Source organism: Panthera uncia, assembly GCF_023721935.1.
Source record: "Panthera uncia isolate 11264 chromosome C1 unlocalized genomic scaffold, Puncia_PCG_1.0 HiC_scaffold_3, whole genome shotgun sequence".
NCBI classification, from domain to species: Eukaryota; Metazoa; Chordata; class Mammalia; order Carnivora; family Felidae; genus Panthera; species Panthera uncia.
The window spans coordinates 110208120-110233039 of NW_026057584.1; positions in this window are offsets into that span (position 1 = coordinate 110208120).

Sequence of the window (24920 nt, forward strand, 5' to 3'; positions counted from 1 at the left end):
CGCAGCGAAGGCAGTCCTGAGAGGAAAACACATTGCAATCCAGGCCTATCTCAAGAAACAAGAAAAATTCCAAATACAAAATCTAACAGCACACCTAAAGGAAATAGAAGCAGAACAGCAAAGACAGCCTAAACCCAGCAGAAGAAGAGAAATAATAAAGATCAGAGCAGAAATAAACTATATAGAATCTAAAAAAATGGTAGAGCAGATCAACAAAACCAAGAGTCGGTTTTTTGAAAAAATAAACAAAATTGACAAACCTCTAGCCAGGCTTGTCAAAAAGAAAAGGGAGATGACCCAAATAGATAAAATCATGAATGAAAATGGAATTATTACAACCAATCCCTCAGAGATACAAACAATTATCAGGGAATACTATGAAAAATTATATGCCAGCAAATTGGACAACCTGGAAGAAATGGACCAATTCCTAAATACCCACACTCTTCCAAAACTCAATTAGGAGGAAATAGAAAGCTTGAACAGACCCAGAACCAGCGAAGAAATTGAATCGGTTATCAAAAATCTCCCAACAAATAAGATTCCAGGACTAGATGGCTTCTCAGGGGAGTTCTACCAGACGTTTAAAGCAGAGATAATACCTATCCTTCTCAAGCTATTCCAAGAAATAGAAAGGGAAGGAAAACTTCCAGACTCATTCTATGAAGCCAGTATTACTTTGATTCCTAAACCAGACAGAGACCCAGTAAAAAAAGAGAACTACAAGCCAATATCCCTGATGAATATGAATGCAAAAATTCTCAATAAGATACTAGGCAAATCGAATTCAATGGCATATAAAAAGAATTATTCACCATGATCAAGTGGGATCCATTCCTGGGATGCAGGGCTGGTTCAACATTCTCAAATCAATCAACGTGATACGTCACATTAATAAAAGAAAAGAGAAGAACCATATGATCCTGTCAACCGATGCAGAAAATGCCTTTGACAAAATTCAGCACCCTTTCTTAATAAAAACCCTTGAGAAAGTCGGGATAGAAGGAACATACTTAAAGATCATAAAAGCCATTTATGAAAAGCCCACAGCTAACATCATCCTCAATGGGGAAAAACAGAGGTTTTTCCCTGAGATCAGGAACACGACAGGGATGCCCACTCTCACCGCTGTTGTTTAACATAGTGTTAGAAGTTCTAGCATGAGCAATCAGACAACAAAAGGAAATCAAAGGCATCAAAATTGGCAAAGATGAAGTCAAGCTTTCACTTTTTGCAGATGACATGATTCTATACATGGAAAATCCGATAGACTCCACCAAAAGTCTGCTAGAACTGATACATGAATTCAGCAAAGTTGCAGGATACAAAATCAATGTACAGAAATCAGTTGCATTCTTATACACTAACAATGAAGCAACAGAAAGACAAATAAAGAAACTGATCCCATTCAGAATTGCACTAAGAAGCATAAAATACCTAGGAATAAATCTAACCAAAGATGTACAAGATCTGTATGCTGAAAACTATAGAAAGCTTATGAAGGAAATTGAAGAAGATATAAAGAAATGGAAAGATTTTCCCTGATCATGGATTGGAAGAATAAATATTGTCAAAATGTCACTACTACCCAAAGCTATCTACACATTCAATGCAATCTCAATCAAAATTGCACCAGCATTCTTCTCGAAACTAGAACAAGCAATCCTAAAATTCATATGGAACCACAAAAGGCCCCCAATAGCCAAAGTAATTTTGCAGAAGAAGACCAAAGCAGGAGGCATCATAATCCCAGACTTTAGCCTCTACTACAAAGCTGTAATCATCAAGACAGCATGGTATTGGCACAAAAACAGACACATAGACCAATGGAATAGAATAGAAACCCCAAAACTAGACCCACAAACATATGGCCAACTAATCTTTGACAAAGCAGGAAATAACATCCAATGGAAAAAAGACAGTCTCTTTAACAACTGGTGGTGAGAGAACTGGACAGCTACATGCAGGTTGAAACTAGATCACGTTCCCACACCATTCACAAAAACAAACTCAAAATGGATAAAGGACCTGAATGTGAGACAGGAAACCATCAAAACCCTAGAGGAGAAAGCAGGAAAAGACCTCTCTGACCTCAGCCGTAGCAATCTCTTACTCGACACATCCCCAAAGGCAAGGGAATTTAAAGCAAAAATGAACTACTGGGACCTTATGAAGATAAAAACTTCTGAACTGCAAAGGAAACAACCAACAAAACTAAAAGGCAGCCAACGGAATGGGAAAAGATATTTGCAAATGACATATCGGACAAAGGGTTAGTATCCAAAATCTATAAAGAGCTCACCAAACTCCACACCCGAAAAACAAATAACCCAGTGAAGAAATGGGCAGAAAACATGAATAGACGCTTCTCTAAAGAAGACATCTGGATGGCCAACAGGCACATGAAAAGATGCTCAACCTCCCTCCTTATCAGGGAAATACAAATCAAAACCACACTCAGATATCACCTCACGCCAGTCAGAGTGGCCAAAATGAACAAATCAGGAGACTATAGATGCTGGAGAGGATGTGGAGAAACGGGAACCCTCTTGTACTGTTGGTGGGAATGCAAATTGGTGCAGCCGCTCTGGAAAGCAGTGTGGAGGTTCCTCAGAAAATTAAAAATAGACCTACCCTATGACCCAGCAATAGTACTGCTAGGAATTTACCCAAGGGATACAGGAGTACTGATGCATAAGCGCCCTTGTACCCCAATGTTTATAGCAGCACTCTCAACAATAGCCAAATTATGGAAAGAGCCTAAATGTCCATCGACTGATGAATGGATAAAGAAATTGTGGTTTATATACACAATGGAGTACTACGTGGCAATGAGAAAGAACGAAATATGGCCCTTTGTAGCAACGTGGATGGAACTGGAGAGTGTGATGCTAAGTGAAATAAGCCATACAGAGAAAGACAGATACCATATGGTTTCACTCTTATGTGGATCCTGAGAAACTTAACAGAAACCCATGGGGGAGGGGAAGGAAAAAAAAAAAAGATTAGAGTGGGAGAGAGCCAAAGCATAAGGGACTGTTAAAAACTGGGAACAAACTGAGGGCTGATGGGGGGTGGGAGGGAGGGGAGGGTGGGTGATGGGTATTGAGGAGGGCACCTTTTAGGATGAGCACTGTGTGTTGTATGGAAACCAATTTGACAATAATTTTCATATACTGGAAAAAAAATCATTCACCAGGGTCAGTGGGATTTATCACTGGCATACAAGAATGGTTCAATATTTGCATATCAATCAACATGATACATAACATCGATAAGAGAAAAGATAAAAACCATATGATCATTTCAATAGATGTAGAAAAAGCATTTGACAAAGTACAAGATCCATTCATATTAAAAACCCTCAACAAAGTAGGTTTAGAGGGAACATACCTCAATATAATAAATTACATATATGTAAAATCCACAGTAAACATCATACTCAATAGGGAAAACTGAGAGCTTTCCCCCAAAGGTCAGGAATGAGACAAAGATGTTCCACTCCCACCACTTTTATTCAACATAGTACTTGAAGTCCTAGCCACAGCAAGCAGACAACAAAACGAAATAAAATACAAATCAGTAAGGAAGAAGTAAAACATTTACTATTTGCAGATGACATGATACTTTATATTGAAAAGCCAAAACACTCCATCAAAAATTGCTAGAACTATAAATGAATTCAGTAAAGTTGCAGGATACAAAATCAATGTACAGAAATCTGTTGCATTTCTATACATCCAATAATGAAGCAAAGAGAAGTTAAGAAAGCAATCCCATTTACATTTTTACCCAAAATAATAAGATACCTAGGCATAAACCTAACCAAAGAGTTGAAAGACCTATATACTCTGAAAACTAAAAACATTGATGAAAGAAATTGAAGATGACACAAACCAATGGAAAGATATTCCATACTCATGGATTGGAAGAATAAATATTGTTAAAATATCTATGCTACGTCGCTTCTTATCAGGGAAATACAAATCAAAACCACACTCAGATATCACCTCACGCCAGTCAGAGTGGCCAAAATGAACAAATCAGGAGACTATAGATGCTGGAGAGGATGTGGAGAAATGGGAACCCTCTTGCACTGTTGGTGGGAATGCAAACTGGTGCAGCCACTCTGGAAAACAGTGTGGAGGTTCCTCAAGAAATTAAAAATAGACCTACCCTATGACCCAGCAATAGCACTGCTAGGAATTTACCCAAGGGATACAGGAGTACTGATGCATAGGGGCACTTGTACCCCAATGTTTATAGCAGCACTCTCAACAATAGCCAAATTATGGAAAGAAATTAAATGTCCATCAACTGATGAATGGGTAAAGAAATTGTGGTTTATATACACAATGGAGTACTATGTGGCAATGAGAAAGAATGACATATGGCCTTTTGTAGCAACGTGGATGGAACTGGAGAGTGTGATGCTAAGTGAAATAAGCCATACAGAGAAAGACAGATACCATATGTGTTCACTCTTATGTGGATCCTGAGAAACTTAACAGAAACTCATGGGGGAGGGGAAGGAAAAAAAAAAGAGGTTAGATTGGAAGAGAGCCAAAGCATAAGAGACTCTTAAAAACTGAGAACAAATTGAGGATTGATGGGGGGTGGGAGGGAGGGGAGGGTGGGTGATGGGTATTGAGGAGGGCACTTTTTGGGATGAGCACTGGGTGTTGTATGGAAACCAATTTGACAATAAACTTCATATATTGAAAAAAAAAGAAATAAGCATTAAAAAAATAATATAAATAAATAAATAAATAAATAAATAAATAAATAAAATATCTATGCTACCCAAAGTAATCTACACATTTATAATGCAGTCCCTATAAAAATCCAACAGCATTTTTCACAGAGCTAGAACAATCATAAAATTTGTATGAAACCACAAGAGAACCCGATAGTCAAAGCAATTTTGAAAAAGAAAAGCGAAGTTGGAGGCATCACAATTCCAGATGTCAAGTTATATTACAAAATGGTAGTAATCAAAACAGTATGGTACTGGCACAAAAATTGCCACATAGATTAATGGAACAGAGCAGGAAACCCAGAAATAAACCCACAACTGTATGGTCAATTAATATTTGGCAGGCAGGAAAGAATATCCAATGGGAAACAGACAGTCTCTTCAACAAATGGTGTTGGGACAACTGGTCCGTTACATGCAAAAGAATGAAACTGGACCACTTTCTTACACCATACATAAAAATAAATTCAAAATGGATTAAAGACCTAAATGTGAGATCCGAAGCCATAAAAATCCTAGAAGAGAGCACAGAGAGTAAGATCTCTGGCATCATCAGGTAATGACATTTCTCTAGATATGTCTCCTGAGGCAAGGGCTACAAAAGCAAAAATAAACTATTGATATTTCATCAAAATAAAAGGCTTCTGCACAGTGAATGAAACAATCAACAAAACTAAAAGACAACCTATGGAATGTGAAAGGATATTTGTAAATGACATATCAAATAAAGGGTTAACATCTAAAATAAATAACTTACAAAACTCAACTTCCCCCCCCCCAAAAAACATTCCAGGAAACAATATATTTTGGCAAGGATGCAGAGAAACATGAACCCTCTTAAAACATTGGTTGGAACCCAAACTGGTGCAGCCACTCCGGAAAAACACTATGGATGTTCCTCAAAAAGTAAAAATAGAACAATCCTATGATCCAGTAATTACACTATTGTTGGGATATCTACCCAAAAATACAAAAACACTAATTTAAGGGATTATATGCACTCCTCGATTTATAGCAGCATTATTTACAATAGCCAAATTATGGAATCAGCCAAAGTGTTGAAAGATGGATAAATGGATAAGGAATATTATTTAGCCATAAAAAATGAAATATTGCCATTTGCAATGACATGGATGGAGCTAGAGAGCATACTACGAAGCAAAACAAGTCAGTCAGGGAAAGACATATACCATATAATTTCATTCACATATGGAATTTAAGAAACAAAACAAATGAGTGGGGAAAGAAAAAAGAGAGAGAGAAACCAAGAAACAGATCATTAACTGGTTTTCAGAGGGGAGGTGGGTGGAGGGGGATGGGTTAAATAGGTAATAGGGATTAAGGGAAGCACTTGTGATAAGAACTGGGTGTTGTTTGGAAGTTCAAATCACTATATTGTATACCTGAAACTAATATAATATTGTAACTAAATGGATTTAAATAAAAACTAAAAACAAAACAAAGTAAAATAAAATAAAACAAAGTAAAAGTTAATTTAATTTAATTTAATTTAAAAAATGACAGCATCAAATACTGGAGAGAACAGAGAAACTGGATCACTCGTGTATTATTAGTGGGATCATGCAACCACTAAAAAATGTAGTTTGATGGCTTCTTAAAAAAAACTGCAAAACTACCATATAACCAAGCAATTATATTGTTGGGCACGTATCCCAGAGAAATGAAATGTTATATTTCCATAAAAAAGTGATGCATAAATGTTCATAGTGGCTCTATTTTTAGTATCCAAACACTGGAAGTAGCATAGATGTATTTAAACATGTCAATATTCACACAAATTGTGGTACACACATTAAATGGAATACTACTCATCAATTAAAAGATACTGTAAACAGCATGGAAAAACATGGATTAATATCCAATGAACTGTGCTGAGTGAAAAAAATATCCCAAAGGATACACAATGTGTGATTTAGATTATATACTTTTGAAATGACAAGCTCTTAGAAAACAGGATAAATTAGTGATTGCCATGGCTTACGGATGGGGACAAAGGTAGGTGTGTGTATATAAAAATGCAAGAGGAGGGACCATTGCAGCATAGAAAACCTTCTATCTTGACTGTGATAATGGATACACAAACATACATAGGTGGTAAAATTAAAGGACTTAATACACACATACACAAAAATACGTACACACATACACATGTACAGCAAAACTGGGAAATCTGAATATATCAGTGAATTATATCAAGGTAAATATGTTGGTTGTGATATCATACTATACTTCTGCAAAATTTTGCCTTTGGGGCAATCTAGGCATAATTTATAAGGAATCTCTCTGCATTGTTTCTTAAAACTGCAAGTGAATATGCAATTATCCTATTTTAAAAAGGCATAGTAATAGTTTTCCTTCGCGTTAATCAGTTGTTTTTTGTCATAGTGGTTCTGGTAGTGTTTGACGTATTCTGCCTTCTAGTTTTGTACGGCAATTCAGCTCAAATCAAATTTCAAAATTTTAACAAAAGAGCCCCGATAGAGCAGTATTCTTTATAGACACTGACACAATATTCCTTTAAAAAATTTAGAAAACCAGCAGCATATAAACACTTTTTTAAAAACTTCTTTTAATGTTTATTTATTTTGAGAGACATAGAGCATGAGCAGGGGAGGGGCAGAGAGCAAGGGAGACACAGAATCTGAAGGAGGCTCCAAGCTCCAAGCTGTCAGCATACAGCCTGACATGGGGCTCAAAGTCACAGAGGTGAGATCATGGCCTGAGCTGAAGTTGGATACTTAACCAACTGAGCCACCCACATGCCCAGCAGCATGTAAACACTTTTATGTGACATGACCAAGTGGAATTTTTCCTAGGAATACATGGCTGATTTATCATCCAAAAGCAAATTAATGTTATACACAATGTAAATAAAAACAAATTTTTAAAAAGAACCATCTCAGTAGATACAGAAAAATTATGACAACATTCAAATATTTTCATGTTCATGATAAAAATCTAGAAAATAAGAAAACTTTCTCAAATTGATAAGGGGCATCTGCAAAAACCTGACACTCAGCACTATATTTAATAGTAAAATTCTGAATAAGTTGTATCTAGGATAAGGGAGAATATAAAGAGTTTTGCTTTTGGCTCCTTTATTTAACATTGTACTGTGGACTTTAGCCAAGAGAAAAAACAAAAACAAAAACATTCAGATTGAAAAGGAGAAAGTAACAATATGGCTTGATATTATAGATACAACATCTATAGTAATTCAATGAAAAACATGTTAGAACTAATAAATGATTTCAAGAGGATCACAGTACAAAATCAATACATAAAAACAATGAAAACTAAAAATTAAGATATTTTGCTTTGAGATAGCATAAAAAAGAATAAAAACATGTAAGAATAAACTTCACAAAAGAGTGCCAGATTTTTTCACAGGGTTAAACTACAAAACACTGTTGAAAGATATTAAAGATCTAAATAAATGGAAAGATGTTCCATTCCCATGGATCTGAGGTTTAATATTGTTACCATAGTAGTAATCTCAAAATTGATCTACAGATTCAACGCACAGATGAAATCTCATCTGCCTTTTGTTTTGTTTTGTTTTGCACATGTTAACAAACTGATCCTAAAATTCATAAGTAAATGCAAAGGACCCAGAATAGCCAAAATAATCTTGAATGGGAAGAAAAAATGTACAGGACTAAAATTCATATTTCAAAGCTTACTGCAAAGCTACAGAACTCAAGACAATGCAGTACTAGCAGAGGGATAGACATACATCAGTGAAATAGGTTTGAAAGTGCAGAAGTAAACTTTCATATTTATGCTCAAATGATTTGTTAAATTTATTTATTTAAATTCAAGTTAGTGGGGCGCCTGGGTGGCTCAGTGGGTTAAGCATCCGACTTCAGCTCAGGTCACGATCTCACGGTCTGTGAGTTCGAGCCCCGCGTCGGGCTCTGGGCTGATAGCTCAGAGCCTGTAGCCTGCTTCCGATTCTGTCTCCTTCTCTCTCTGTCCCTCCCCTATTCATGCTCTGTCTCTCTCTGTCTCAAAAATAAATTTAAAAAAAAAGTTAAAAATAAATAAATAAATAAATAAATTCAAGTTGGTTAACATACAGTGTAATATTGCTTGCAGGAGTAGAATTCATCTACTTACAGTGATTCATCACTTACATGTAACACACAGTATTCATCCCAACAAGTTTCCTCCTAAATGCCCATCACCCATTTAGCACATCCCTGCTAAGACTGTACACCCCTCCACTAACTTCAGTTTGTTTTCTGTATCTGAGAGCCTCATATGGTTCAGGGTGCCTGGGTGGCTCAGTCAGTTAAGTGTCCGACTCTTGGTTTCAGTTCAGGTCATGATCCCATGGTACATGAGTTCAAGCTCCACTTCGGGCTCTGTGCTGACAGTGTGGAACCTGCCTGGGATTCTCTCTCTCTCTCTCTCTCTCTCTCTCTCTCTCTCTCTCTTTTTCTCTCTCTCTGCCTCACCCCTGCTCTCTCCCTCTCTCTCAAAATAAATAAATAGACTTTAAAATTTAAAAAAAGAGTCTCTTATGGTTGCATCCCTCTCTGTTTTTATCTTATTTTCCCTTGACATGAAAATTCACTGGGAGAAAAAAAAAAACAGTCTTTTCAACAAATGATTCTGGGACAACTGGGTATTTATATGCATTCAAAGTAAAACCCTATCTCACATCATACACAAAATTTAACTCAAAACCAGACATGATGGAGAGATGGAATACTATAAAAATCTTAAGAGAAAATATACAGTAAATGTTCCTTCCCTGGACTAGACAATAGTTTGACATCACTGGTGATGACACCAAAATATATAAATGACAAGAAATTTTAAGTAAATTGTACTTCATCAAAATTTAGACTTTATGTTTCACCATCAAGAAAATGAAACAATCCAGTGAATACAAAAAAAAAAAATCTGTTGGTAAATTACATATTTGATAAGGATCTTAGATCCAGAATATATATTTAAGTAATTCTTTCATGTCAATAATAAAAAGACAACCTGACTAAAATATGAGCAAAGTATCTAAACACTCATTTTTCTAAAAAATATATGCAAATTGTCCTTAAACATATGAAAATATGCTCAACATTATTAGTTCTTAATGAAATTCACATCAAAATCGCAATGAAATATTATTTCACATCTACTAGATGCCTTATTAAAATAGAAGGCTGATCACAATTGTTGTCAAGGATGTAGAGAAATCAGAAGTCTGATACATTCTGGGGAAAATTGTATAATGGTGCAGCCCCTTGGAAAGCAGTTCGGCAGTCTTCCAAAAGTTAAATATAGATTAACTACATTACCCAGAAATTTCTCTCCTGGGTATATACTAAAGAAATTAAAACATATGTTCACACTAAAGCTTGTATGTGAATATTCATCACAGCAGTATTCACAATAGACAAAAATTGGAAATAACTCAAATGTACATCAAATGAAGAAATGGTAAACAGTGTGGTATATCCACACAGTTAAATATTATTTGACAATGAAAAAAATAAAATGTTCAGACAGGCTATAACATGGATGAATTTTGAAAACATTATACTGAGTGAAAGAATCAAGGCACAAAATATAGCATAGTACAGGACTCCATTCATCTGAAATGCCCAGTAGGCAAATCTATGGAGTTGGAAAGTAGATTAGAGTTTGCCTAGGCTGGACATTGGATGAAGAGCAGTGACTGGTGAGGCACAGGGTTTCTTTTGGAGGGGATAAAAATGTTCCAAAATTTTATTTTGGTGATTTCACAACTCTATGAATATAGTGTAAAAAAATCATTAACGTGAATTTTATGGTATATGGATTATATTTTATCAAAGCTGTTAAAAAAAAACACACAAAACACCTGGTCACCGTTATTATTTTCCATGAAAACAGCAGTGCTATCCAAGTCATTTACACTGCCAAATAAAAGAAATAGCTGTAATGTCCTAACATTTATGTACTATTGTTCATTTTGTTCTTGACTCAGAAAAGTCCTTCAGGCTATATCATAAAATTTACAAAGTACCCTTTGGCTATTATTTCTGTGGATAAAACTTCAGGGAACAGCTATATTGAAAAGTTTAAATTCTTCTTAAAGTCCCTGATGTCTCTTGACTCACCGTTCTGTGACCTCTGCGCACTCCCACTTTTGACAGCTCGGAGACATGAGCTGTTAAACCATCCTCCTCTGCTTGTCTCCTGGCCACTCTTGCTTCTCCTCCATGTGGGGGTCTTGCCTGATGCTTAACAAAGAGTCCTATGCTGAGGACTGCTTGGAACTATTGCCTTTTTTGGCAAGAACACTCCATGATATATTTCTGATCTAGAACCAAGAGGTATACATTTCTTTTCATGTCATATTTCTTCTTACCTATTATTGTGCCTTCTTGTAATCCTTTTATTTGCTTATCAGATTTTCTTTTTTGTTTTAGTATTAGCTCAAACTTCAATTCCTTCCTGAATACTTCCGACTGCAATGCATTCTTAATTCTCTGTATTCTAATGACATCCATTTTTTATTCCTTTTATTTAGCATGGGCCACAAATTGCCTGGCAGTTTGTTAGCTCTGCTGAGTATATTATGTGCCAAGCACCATCCAGCATATTTAACCATTTGAATTAATTTTTGTTTTCATTGTCACTATGCAAACCATTCTATGAAATTTCATTATTTCTATTTTTCTGTATATATTAAAATGTCCCCCAAAATCCATTACACAAAAGTTAGAGCTTGATAAATTCTAGCAAAGTACTTAAGTTATCAGTTATTTTCTCTTTTTACCTTTTGATTGAAGTATTAAAACCTATTAAATGTGGTTAAAAAATGTTATTTACTCACTGCCACATCTCAGTGAATACCAATAATTTTTCTTTGTATGTGTTTAATTAAAAGACTTTTTCAGAGCAGTTTTAGGTTGACCAAAAAATAAGTAGAAATTACAGAGTTTCCATATATCCTGTCATCACAAAACACAATTTCCATTATTATCAACATGTTTCATTAGTGTGGTACATTTGTACAATCAACAAGCCACTATAGATACATCATCATTAAGTAAAGTCCATAGTTTACATTAGGGTTCACTCTTTGTCTTGCTCATTCTATAGGATTTAACAAATGAATGATTATATGTATCCACCATTACAGTATCACACAGAATAGTTTCACTGCACTGTCACCTAATCTCCACCTATTCATCCCTCCCTCCCTCTCCCAAACCCTAGTTTTGCCTTTTCAAAAATCTCATATATTTGGAACCATGAATCAGTAAGCTATCTTTTAAATTAGCTTCTTTCACTCCTTGCATTTAAGGTTCTCCATGCCTTTCTGGCTTGATAGCTTAGTTCTTGTATCATTGAGTAATATCCCTACAGCTTGTTTATCACTTTACCTATTGAAGGGTATCTTGATTGATTCCAAGCTTTGGCAATGAATAGAGACCCTATAAACATTTGTGTTTTCTGTAGACCTTAGGTTTTTTGTTTTTGTTTTTCCATGTAAGTGGGCAAATTCCAAGAAGTTCAATGTCTGGATCATATGGTAAGAGTATCTTTAGGTTTCTAGGAACCTAACAAAGAGTCTTCCAAAGTGTCTATGCCATTTTGCATTCCCATCAGTAATGAATGAAAGTTACTGTTGCCCCACTGCCTTGTTGGGATTTGGACTTATGGTATTTTGGATTTTAGCCATTCTAATAAGTGTGTAGTAATATGAAATTATCATTTTAATATGTAATTTTCTGACGACATATGATGTTGAGCATCTCTCTATTTGCCATGCAGTCATCTTCTTTGGTGAAGTGTCTGTCCAGATAATTCACCCATTTTGTAACTGGGCTGTCTGTTTTATTATTGAGTTTTAGGAGTTGTTTGCAAATTTGGGGTACCAATCCTTTACCAGATATATATTTCGTAAATATTTTCTCCCAGTTACTGATTTGTCTTTTCATCCTCTTAACAATCTCTTTCACAGATCAGGAGATTTTTAGTTTTATTTATTTATTTATTTATTTATTTATTTTTAATTTTCAAGAGTTTATTTGAGGAAACATTGATTCAAATATGGCAACACCAAACTGAAAATGGTAGAATACATCTCTAGGAGAAAGAACTTCATAGAGAATCAACAAAACAAGGAAATTATTTGTTCACACTAGCTTAAGTGGTTGACTTACTCGGAAAATAGCTCTAATGTCTTGGTAGCCTACATAAGCAAATTGAAACCTAAGCCAGGATCAATTCCTGTATGCACTTATATCTCAGGGAAAAAAAATGCAAACAGCCAACTAGTTTTTAATTTTAACTGAGTGTAATTTATCATTTTTTTTTTCTTTCATGGATTTGGTTTTATATCTAAAAAGTCATCACCAACCTGAAGGTCACCTAGATTTTATCTCCTATGTTAGGAGTTTTATATTTGTGTGTTTAGGTATTTAGATATTTAGATCTATGATCCATGATCCATTCTGCATTTCTTTTTGTGAAAATTAAAAACTCTATGTCTATATTCTTTTTTCTTTCTTTTTCTTTTTTTTTCCTTCATGGGAATGCACCTTTCCTTGAAAACATTTTTTTCTCCATTGAGTTGCTTTTATTCCTTTGTCAAAGATCAGTTGACTATTTTTGTGTGGGTCTATTTCTGGACTCTCTTTTCTGTTCTATCTATGGTCTACTCTTTGGTCAATACCACACAGTCTTGATTGTTATTGAGTATTGTCAGTCCTCTGGCTATTATCCTTCAGTATTAGGTTGGCTATTTGGGGTGTTTTGCCTCTCCATAAATTTGCCCATACCCACAAAAAACTTGCTGAAATTTTGATTGAGATATCATTGAATCTATAGATCAAGATGGGAAGAATATACATCTTGACAATATGGAATCTTCCTAACCATGGACATGGACGATCTCTGCATTTACTCATGTTTTTATTTCTTTCATCAGAGCTTTGTAGTTTTCTTCATATAAAACTTCTACACATGTTGTATAGTTATACCTAAGTATTTCTCTCTTTTTTGGTGCTAACATATGGAATTGTATTTTTTAATTTTTAATTTCAAACTCCAATTATTTACTGCTGACATGTAAGAAAGCAGTTGACTTTTGCATATTAATGTGGTATTCTATAATCCTGTATAAACATTTATTAATTCCAGACAATTTTTGTTGAGTTTTTTGATTTTCTACATAGACAATAATGTCATCTGGGAACAAGTAGTTTTATTTTTCTCTTTTCAATCTGTATTGAGAAGAGAAAAATATTTGTTCTCTTTTATTTCCTTTTGTTATTGTATTAGCTATGACTTCCAGTACAATGCTGAACAGGAGTGGTAAGAAGGAACATCTTTGCTTTGTTCCTAATTTTAAGTGAAAAGCATCCAGTTTCTCATCATTAAGTATAATGCTAGCTATAAATATAATATGTAATTTTTATTATATATTATATATATATGATTATATATAATATATAAAATCAAGTGAAACAAGTTTTCCTATACTCCTAGTTTTCTTTTTTTTAAGTTTATTTATTTTGGAGAGATAGAGACAGAGTGTGACGGGGGGAAGGACGGACAGAGAGGGAGACACAGAATCTGAAGCAGGTTCCAGGCTCTCAACTGTCCGCACAGAGCCTGATGTGGGGCTTGAAACCATGAACTGCAAAATCATGACCTAAGCTGAAGTCAGACGCTTAACCGACTGAGCCATCCAGGCACCCTTATATTCCTAGTTTTCCAGTAAATTAATTTGGTTTTCTTTGTCAGCAAGGAAGCTACTTTCTTTTTTAATTTTGTTAATGTTTATTTTATTTTTGAGAGACAGAGCACAAGCAGGGGAGGGGCAGAGAGAAAGGGAGACACAGAATCCAAAGGAGGCTCTAGGCTCTGAGCTGTCAGTACAGAGCTGGACAAGGGGCTTGAACTCACAAACCATGAGATCATGACCTGAGCGGAAGTCAGCACTTAACTGAGCCACCCAGGCGCCCCAGCAAGAAAGCTATTCTAAGAACTCTACTCTTTGTGATTCTTTGTGTATATATCAAAATGCCTCCCAAATTCCATTATTACGCAGAATTTATGGCTTATTAATATTCTAGTGAATTATTTAAGTTATAAGTTATTTTCTAGTTTTCATTTTCTTTTATTGTCCTGGATTAAAGTACTGAAAAAAAGCTGTTTTATTAAATATGGTAGATGTGTTCTTTTTTTTTACTCACTGCCACATCTAAATGAATTCCAGTTATTTTTTTTTTGTTTGTATTTTTCTTCATCTGAAGTCTCTAAGTTAGAAAGTGTGTTCTAAAGAACACTAATACTTTGAGATGTGTAACCAAAGAGTACTGAATAAGTACCCCTATTCTTCTTGGAAATACCTACTGTACATTAATACTAAAGGTTCTGAGAAACCTTACAAGAAAGAATCCTGAATAATTCTACCAAATATACTTGATTGTGAAACTTCGCTTTTCACTTACTCATATTCCACATATTTAGTGAACCACAAAATATACCTTGAGGAATGCTTCTAGTGGCTCTGTTCAAGTCATGAAATAAATAAGGCACACATTTTTTTTCTTTCTCTACTAGATATGATGCTTCAGGCACATATGAGGGTTGATGGGGGGTGGGAGGGAGGGGAGGGTGGGTGATGGGTATTGAGGAGGGCACCTTTTGGGATGAGCACTGGGTGTTGTATGGAAACCAATTTGAAAATAAATTTCATATATTAAAAAAAAAAAGAAAGAAAGATCAATACATCCTGCACAGCCAACATTTTTTTCTGAATTTATTGGCTTATTTATTTCTGAGACAAAGTGAAGGTCTTTTCAGCTGTCATGTAGGTGAATAGTGAATATTGAATTTGGTAGAATCACTTTATGATCACGTTTAAAACACACTGGGTCCAGTCTATGGTCCTCATGAGAAGCAGCCATGCAGAGACACTGAACATCCGTGTCACTGAAACTGATCCCTGCTCATCTCTGGTTCGCAGTGTCTTCTTCTGTAATAGGACCAGACAACTTCCAACATCATCAAGCTCTAGAACTTGATGGACATGTCTGCATCTTCATTTAGATTTGTTACACCAGTCCTGTCCCCACTTTGTGCTTCTTCAGTAGGTGTGTGCTCTAAGGCTGGAACTCCTGGCTTCCCATCATCCAGGGTAGAGTGGCAGGAAATGTCATGGGGAAACAAAAGGATCTGATTTGAAGTGTCACATCAGCTTATTCAAAAAGATTTAAAAGGAGAACTACACATTTTTCAGGTTAACATCTTTTTTCCTTTTGACTCTATAAAAACACAAGGTCCCTTATAACCTACTATTCTCAGTGGAATTTGTATTTAGATTAAAGAATGGCTTAAGAGTTCTTTAATGCACTGAGGTTATCATTGAAGTATTTATGGCAAATTATAATATAAAGTAACAGCCTCACTCTGTGACTGGTTAGCTTAGTTATAGGGTCATAAAATGATAAAGTATAAAATTGGAGGGGAACTTGGAGGTCATTGGTCTGACTCAAAGCAAAACAGGAATCCTCCAAGCTTTCCTGAGGAAGATTATTCACTCTCTGTATTAACTAAACCAGTGAGGGCAGAGTCTCAGTCTCTGGGAAACTAGTTCCAATCTAGGGCAGCCCACTCTATTGTTTGCACAGCAGTGCTGCTTCTCCAAAGCCCTGACACTAACTTACAATGATGGAGCTCACTTGAAATTTCTTACTACTGGCCTTTTTGCCACAAAGGTTAGTTGGCGATTAGATATCTCCAATAGCAACTGAATATGTACTTCAAATTCTGGACAAAGAGTCACCTGCTGACCTCAGGCACAGGCTTACTCCTAATCTGGGGCTTGTTATTTCAGCAACAATTGCTGATTTTCAACATTCTTTCATGTGCTCTACCACATTAGGCCTTCCAAAGACTCCTGAGGAAGAAGTTAGAGCATTACTGATGTTCATCAAGAGAAAAGAAGTCTCAGGGGAGTTAGGTGATGGATCCTAAACCACACACTCCTGGGTATGGCCAACCGGACTCTAACTCTCAGGTCTTCATAATCTCACTGAAGGGTCTCAGTGGTGTTGCATCTACCATTGGTGTTCAAACACTAGTGTGTATTGGGGTTGTCTGGAATACTTATTGTAGGTGTAGATTCCCAAAGATGCTACCTCAGTGGCTCTGGAACATGTGTTTTCCAGTCTCTCATCCAAGTCTGTGGCTGTGTGTCTAGGTCAGGAGATTAGACTATGATCACAGACCTTTCACTTTTCATCAGCCTTTCTGGCAACAGTAGTGAGTATGAAGTACAGACTTCTATGCCTGCTATGAGGAATATATCCCACAGAACCCCTAATAGAGGTTGTTCAACAATGCTGCCTATTTGAGCTTCCCAAGTAATCTCTGAAATATCAAAATATTCCCAACCTGATTCCCATTTTACCCTACTCAGGATTGCAAGGAATATTAGTCTTTGTGATCCAATCAATCATTTATTCATTTAGTTATGTTTTATTACTACAAAACCATGGAACTAGCTATTTTATGTTTCTATTTGTAGTACTCTGGACACTGTTAAACTCCTTTGAATAAGCCATAGCTGTAAACCATGAGCTATTTATCCTATAAATATTTATTGAGGGGCTCCCTACCATGTAATCAACACAATGCAGGTTTAGAATACAAAATACAACAAAATAGGCATGTTTTTGCACTCTTGCAGAAACTTAATTTCAGGCTCCATTGTTTTTTTTTTTTTATTTTTTTACATTTATTTATTTTTGAGAGATAGAGTGAGACAGAGCACGATCAGGGGAGGGGCAGAGAGAGAAGGAGACACAGAATCTGAAGCAGCCTCCAGGCTCTCAGCAAGCAGTCAGCACAGAGCATGATGCAGTACTTGAACCCATGAACGATGAGATCATGACCTAAGCTGAAGTCAGACGCTTAACTGACTGAGCCACCCAGGCACCCCTAGGCTCCATTGTTTTAATTGAGATGTTATTCTTATTACAGAGAAAGCAACTGATCACAAAGTATGTTATCTATTATTTGATATAGAATATCTGCTAATGATTGTTTGGAGTCATCTGGCATTATAAAGTCAGACTTTGTAATAAAATGATGAAAAACAAACATGCATATGCAAAGAGACAGATGAGGTGAAGCCATGTGACTGTGGGAGGTGCTGGAGGCTGACCAGACATTTGACAATAAGTGTGACACTACACTAGTGTGGCCTGAGAGCAGAGACCAGGTGTCATGGTCAGGAACAACTTCAAGAGCAGAGCACATAACCCATGGTCTCTATGTCTAGTCTCTTAGGGGGCTAGAGCAGGGAGGATAATGAGTCATGTTAAGGATGTTTTAAGAATGGATAGATGAATGCATGGACAGACGATGGGTTAGAGTCTAATATCCATTAAAGCAGAGAGATTGTGAAGGATTTTGTTTTTTTTTTTTTATTTAGAACATCAAATTTGTCTCTTAAATGGTAAAGAAAGGGAAAAAACAAATTATTCTGTTTAATTCTTATCATAAAAGAAACAAAGGACCCAGTAGCTAATGTAAAAGTGAGACCTTATGAGAAGGAGACAGTGTTACCTTAGAACTGGAACATCCATCCCAGTTTCGTCTTGGTCTGCTTTGCCCACCCACTCTCAAAGTGCCAGGAACTACCTTCTATGAGCCCCATTTCTGGTGACAGACTAAGACCACTTACCCTGTCTCACTTCTATCTATCTGCAAAATCATATATTTATTCCATTCTCTATCTTTCCTGGATTCAGAGATCATCACTGTAAACAATACATAAATAAAATAAATACATAAACATCATAAACATTTTTTACTGAAACTTCACTCTCTTATCTTTCTCTGCATCAATCACACTCATTCCACAAAACTCCAACCCTAGATCACTTCAGTGTCTGCTGTTGTCACTTTTACAAATATGTTACTAAGCATCATTTGAGAAAAACAAAAAACTCCATACATGGTGCCCAACCTAAAATCGTGAGAACAGACCTCCTATATTTCCATAAAAAAGCCCTCTTCCCCAATTTTCTACAGAGACTTCAAATTTCTATAGCCCCCTCTTCATCTCATCTCCTCTCCCAGCAGATATTCTTCACGATAGAGACAGACTCCACTCACAGGGAGTTTTCCAAACTTCCAACACCCAACACAGATGTGTGCAGATGAGAGTCTCAACCTGCCCCATCTTAGGAGAAGAGGCCTCCACTGCACCCCATTCTTTCTGTCTACCTTTAGGGACAGATTTTTTATCCTTCCTTTCCTCTCCTTCTGACTTTTTCCCATCAGCATGTTAACCTAACTCACCTTATGTTAAAAGAAAAAATCTACCTCAGTCACACATCATTTTGGTAATTTCCCAAACTCTTGGGATTGTCCACACTCACTGTGTGCCCTTAACTTCCTTCCAATCACCTCTGAACACAGACCATCCAGCTCAGGCTGCTTATCATCAGGGTCACACTGACTTCTTCCCTTCCAGGTCAGATGGACTTCTCCGGGCTCTATGCTAGGAGGTTTTCAGCATCAACCAGCACCACTCCATGCCCTTCTTGATACTACACCAGCTCATTTCTCTACACACACATTCTACCTGCTTCACAGCCTCTGCATAGAACCTTGTTGCTTAATGTGAGTATTCCTGTGGGGCCTTAGGATTTTGTTTTTCTTATTATCACCTTTTCTCTGGGAGAGCTCATTTGAAGAGTAATGATGGCTTCAATTTATATAGTGATAACTCAAAAATCTACAATTTCAGTACAGATTTTTCTTGTACAGTTCAGTCATGTATATCCAACTGTTCACTGGATTCTCAACCTGGATATCCACAGGTACTTTAAATATGGATTGTAAACATGGGATAGTACTGGAATATTGTGTAGTCAATGTTAAATAAAACATTGGTTAGTTTGTGGACTCATTTTATTTCTCTGTTTAACATTTGTAAAGACAACTTTTCTGGAGTAGATTGACATATTCTGTTAAAAACTTACAGTGACCCATTTTGCTTGCACTGTTGCATCACAAAGGATGTGACCAGGGACCATGACCTGCTGATGTGTATGTATATTTACATACAGACAAACCACTCATTAGATACAAGGTAGAAATATCAAACCAAAAACTTTGCCTTTTTTAGGTCAAATACCCAATTCCCAAAGTTAGTTACAGTGGGTTTGTTTTTATTACAGGATATATTCAGATTTCTGTATTCTTCATTTGATGTAACAGAATGCTATTAATCTAAATATTTGTAAAAGTACTTATATCCAGATTTTAAAAAATAATCAGCAGACTCAACATAGCATTGATCATCTCTTCTCACTGCCCACAGAACAAAACACATCAGAATACGATGCACTCCTCCTCCAGATCTCTCTCTCTCTCTCTCTCTCTCTCTCTCTCCCTCTCTCCAAAAGACCCTACTATCTAGCAGTTTCCCATCATCTCTGCTCCTGCCTATCCCCACATCCAAATAAATGCAACTATTATTATTATACTTCTTAATGTACTATAGGCTTTTGAACAGTTTTCTTCATACTCATGTTCTTTTGAGAAGAGGCAAAGGGAGCAGCCTGAATATGGGCTTCTTCAAATGTGCTGATGAATATTTTGACCTGGAAAACCAATAGGAGTCATACTGTTTAGAGTTACAAGGTGCATTAGTCTATATATGCTATGCTATGCTACGTTAATAAATAAAAGCCAAAATTCAATTGGTTTAACAGATCCAATGATGGATGATTTGTGTCTCACTCAAGCAAAATCCAGTGGAGTTGGGTGGTAGTCTTATATTTTGTACCTCTGCCACCTGAAACAGGGAACCCAGGGTTCCTGGGTTCCTGGGAATCACAGAAAAAGAAGAGAGGCCTAGCGTATCATATGGGATATGGTTAAGGTCCAGACTTGGAAGTGGTTTACATCATGTAAATCTACAACCCACTGCCCACAACAGTCCTGTGGTCACAATCAATTACAACAGAGGCTGGGAAATTAACATTTGGTTGCACAACAGTCTCGATCACAGTAAGGAATATGTTTTGTTTAAAATGCCATGTTAATTAGAAAGAAGCCTAAGTTGAACAAATCTTAAGAAAAAAAAGTTTTCAACACTAATTAAATCTGATCATCTTTAGTAAGATAAAAATGCAGTCCTGTTTCTTTGACAAAGGTTTAGAAAGAAATGAGACAGAGACTGATGAGCCTTACTTCTGCTGCAGCAATCTCTGGAATATAGTATCCGAGGGTGCTAGTCTTCTGATCATCAGGAGCTGGAAGGAGAAGCATACAGAAGCCTGATTGGCTGGGAGTTCTGACAGCTAACATGGTATCAGAAGATAATTTAACCTCTTCTGGGTTCTCCTGTGGCACTCACCACTAAAAAGCTGGTGCTTAGTACAATCATGTCTAAGATCGTCCACTAATGATTGCAACCACGCTGAAGAGCAAATCTCAGGCCTCACAAAAGTCTTACAATGGGAGCAGGACTAACAGGAAAGTTCAGTGGGCAGGTGGTGCCACTGTTACCTGCTTTGTCCAGAAGTCTGATAAACCAGCCACTCTTCTTTCTGCAAGAGCTTGGGATTAAGCAATCTGTTAAACCAAGAAAGGTTATCCATTTACATCAGAAAGAAGTTTTGATATGTTGCTTTCAGCTGGCATCTGCCAAACTTTCTCCATAACCCACCCATAATTTAGGACTTCCTCCTCCACTGATGTTCAAATCACCATCCTCTGGATTACTAAAGTGGACTCTTAATTGGATTTTCAGCTCCCCTGGTCCACTAGACCTGTTCTAGGCAGTAGAGTCACTTCCAGCCTCACCTTCAATTCGTTCTCCATACTGGAGTCAAAAGCATGGTTTGCCTAAATAAAACATCTAAATGTCATGGTCATCTTTAAAATGCTTCCAGCTGCTCATGCAGTATAACCTGAGTTCCATGGCTTCATGACCAGGTCCTTCTCACCTCTCCACTTTCACCCTTCCCTCCTCTCCCCATGTTGTATATAGATTGGCATTCCTTTTTTTTTTTTAATTTTTTTAACGTGTATTCAGTTTTTGATAGAAACACAGCGTGAGTGGGGGAGGGGCAGAGAAAGAGAGGGAGACACAGAATCCGAAGCAGGCTCCAGGCTCTGAGCTGTCAGCACAGAGCCTGATGCAGGACTCAAACTCACGGACTGTGAGATCATGACCTGAACTGAAGTCAGACGCTTAACTGACTGAGGCAGTTACAGGTGCCGCTACAGATTGACATTCTTTACCTTCCTTGGAAGTGGCAACATTTTTCTAATTCCTGATCCTTAATATACCCTTTCCCCTCTGTCTGAAATGTTCTTCCATCCACCACCACCTAACTCTTGCCAAGCATTCAAGTCCCAGCTTAAGGCTTTCCACAGCCACCCTGCACCAAGTTGGAGAGATTAAGGTCACCTCTTGGCAACTTCCACCACCCTGCAATTGTTACTCCATGTTTATTGCCTCCTTAGACAAAACTATTTAATTCATCATTCTATAATCAGCGCATAGGACAGCAGAAGAGGTACCAAATAAGCAATTACCAAATTAAGAACTTCCACTCTACCCCTTTCCATCTGGCTAATTCCTACTTGTCATTCTGACTTCAGGTGTCACCCCACTTCTTGAAGTCTACTGTGACTCTAGTTTGGACATGGCACACAGTGATTCCCTCCACCAGGGCCTCCATCTCACTGTGGCATAATTGTCTGTCCCCACCATTTGAAGAAAGGACAGAGATGGTGTTTACTTGACACAGTATCTCCAGTTACCATTACAACCCCCAGTACAGAGTTAGCACCAGTGAGATCTACCAGATGCAAGAATGAATCCAGCATAGCTTGCTATCTAAGCTGGAATTTTGACATAGTCTGACAGGCAGACAAATCATGGTTGAGATAACCTTCATAAATTATCTTAATTAACAAGAGGTACCCAATTTTGTTGACCTCTCTGGGAAGTATCTGCCCTCCATGTGTGCATGGAGGTGCATTGGAAAGATCTTCCAGGGAGAGACTAGGTCATTCTTTAAAACCTCTCTGGATCTGCTTCAATGTTCAGACAGTCTCTCAGGCAAAGTCCAGAGTCCTACCACTCCAACCTAACCATTATCAAGGGGCCCTTCACAGTGATTGTAAGGTCATTTTGTTTCCTGATACCCAGAGACCAAGTCAGACCCATGAGTCTTATTATAGTAATATCAGTGCAAAATGAACAAGATCAATCCTAGTAAAACAAATAAGGTCCTTCAAAGAATATGGGTTTTGCCAGTATGTGGTCACGATGCATTCATATTTTTTTATCAACATTCACTGAATATGTGATGAGTGCCAAGGGAGAGATTAAATGCTGCACGTGCATGAACACTGCATTCCTTATAATTGTTTGAGTGGCAGAAGTTATCTCTGTTTCCAAAGATGAAGAAACTGAAGCTGGGAAGAGTTAAATAAATGGCATGGGGTGCCAGGCCCCCCATTCATGTAACCCAAAGCTTATGTTCTATTCTCCAAAATCCTCTCATGGACAGGATCAGTTATTTGTCAACCATCACAAAGAAGACTGCCCACAAGAACTATTTCCTTGCCTTGGCCAGTCTCAATCTTCTTCACTTTTCCCTTCACTCATGCTTTGTGAAGCCCCAGGAGTCTCCTGGAGGAGTCTTCATGTGTGCTCGTGTGTCATTCACCCCCGAAGCACCACAGCCTCCTGCCCAGAGCTGCTCTCAGTGTGCTGGGGTAAAGGTTTCTCCCTCCATCAGCAGGGTCTGAGTCTCACTGCCTGGGGACTAATGTCTTCTGAATTTTAGTCCAGACACCCTGCATTACATAAGACCCAAATACAGTTCCACAGGGAACATGGGCAGGTGATATCTACGTTACTGTATTTCAGTCCCATGACCTGTCTCTCCCTGTGGCACTAGAGCAGCCTCCCTGTGCCTTGACCTTTTCTTCCTTCTCCTAGTAATCCCTCAGTCGTGAAAATACATTCTTATTGGCTTATCTATGTCATCCTTTTAGGATTTATCTTGGGATATGGCTACATAAATATCTTCTTACTACACTTGAGAGTCCCAAGTATGAACATACAGAAACAGAAATAGCTGTTTGAACTAGACACTATAAAGGACAATAAACTAAACAGTTCTCCCTGGTCTGTGTGTGCTTTAACTCAGCTCCTATACCCTTCACTCTCTTCCCTGAGGGGAGGGGAGATTAAACTGTGGAAAACTCAAGCTCCAGAATCCTGTTATGGCAGTGTAGTGGTGGTGACAGTCTTCCTTCTCATCCAGGTGCTCATGGGCATTCCTGTGTGATTCCCTCTGTGCCTACAGAGTGCTCTGCTATAGAACTGCTCTTGGAGACACTTATGGGGTGGCCATCTCCCATAGTCAATGAGAATGAACTTCTATCATTTATGGGTGTTTCATATGTCCCCTGTGCAGTGGACTCACCTAGGAGTATTGCTGTGACATTTCTGGTTTTATGAGAAGGCAGGAAGATAGCTCTCAGCCCTTCTTCTGAAGCCCACTTGAAGGACTGTAGCTTCTGTGCCAGCTGCTTTGGAGGGAGAATGCATGAGAACTACCTGTGGGAATGTGTGGGGCAAAATGGAGAGAATGTCCTAGGAGGAAGAGAAGAGAGAGTAACCTTGAGACCCACGTGAAGATAAGTCTGTGGGCAAAGATATCCCAGCTGCAAGATTGAGAAAAAAAAAATGCCAGGAAAGGACAGCATGTCCTGGGCTTAGGGGAAGTTTTATCTGGGCTGGAGGCACCTTTGAGGGGAGAGAGATATACATCACAGAAGCTTTTCTGCTTCTGTACCTTGGTCTGGTCCTATTTTGTTATGGCTTTATCTCCACCAGCATGTAGACTGATGTGGGGCAGTGTGCCTTGATAAGCTTGCTTCTGAAACTCGGCCCCTCTGCTTGCTGGGTGGTGCTGTCATGGGGATTGCTACTGGTGAGTCAGTGATGCAAATGTCTGTGTAAGGCTTGTGGCATTTGGAGACACACACACACACACACACACACACACACACACACTGCATTATTTCACAGCATTGATGAGTCCCTGAAATAAATCATCTAAGTTACGTAGCTTGATTTGTG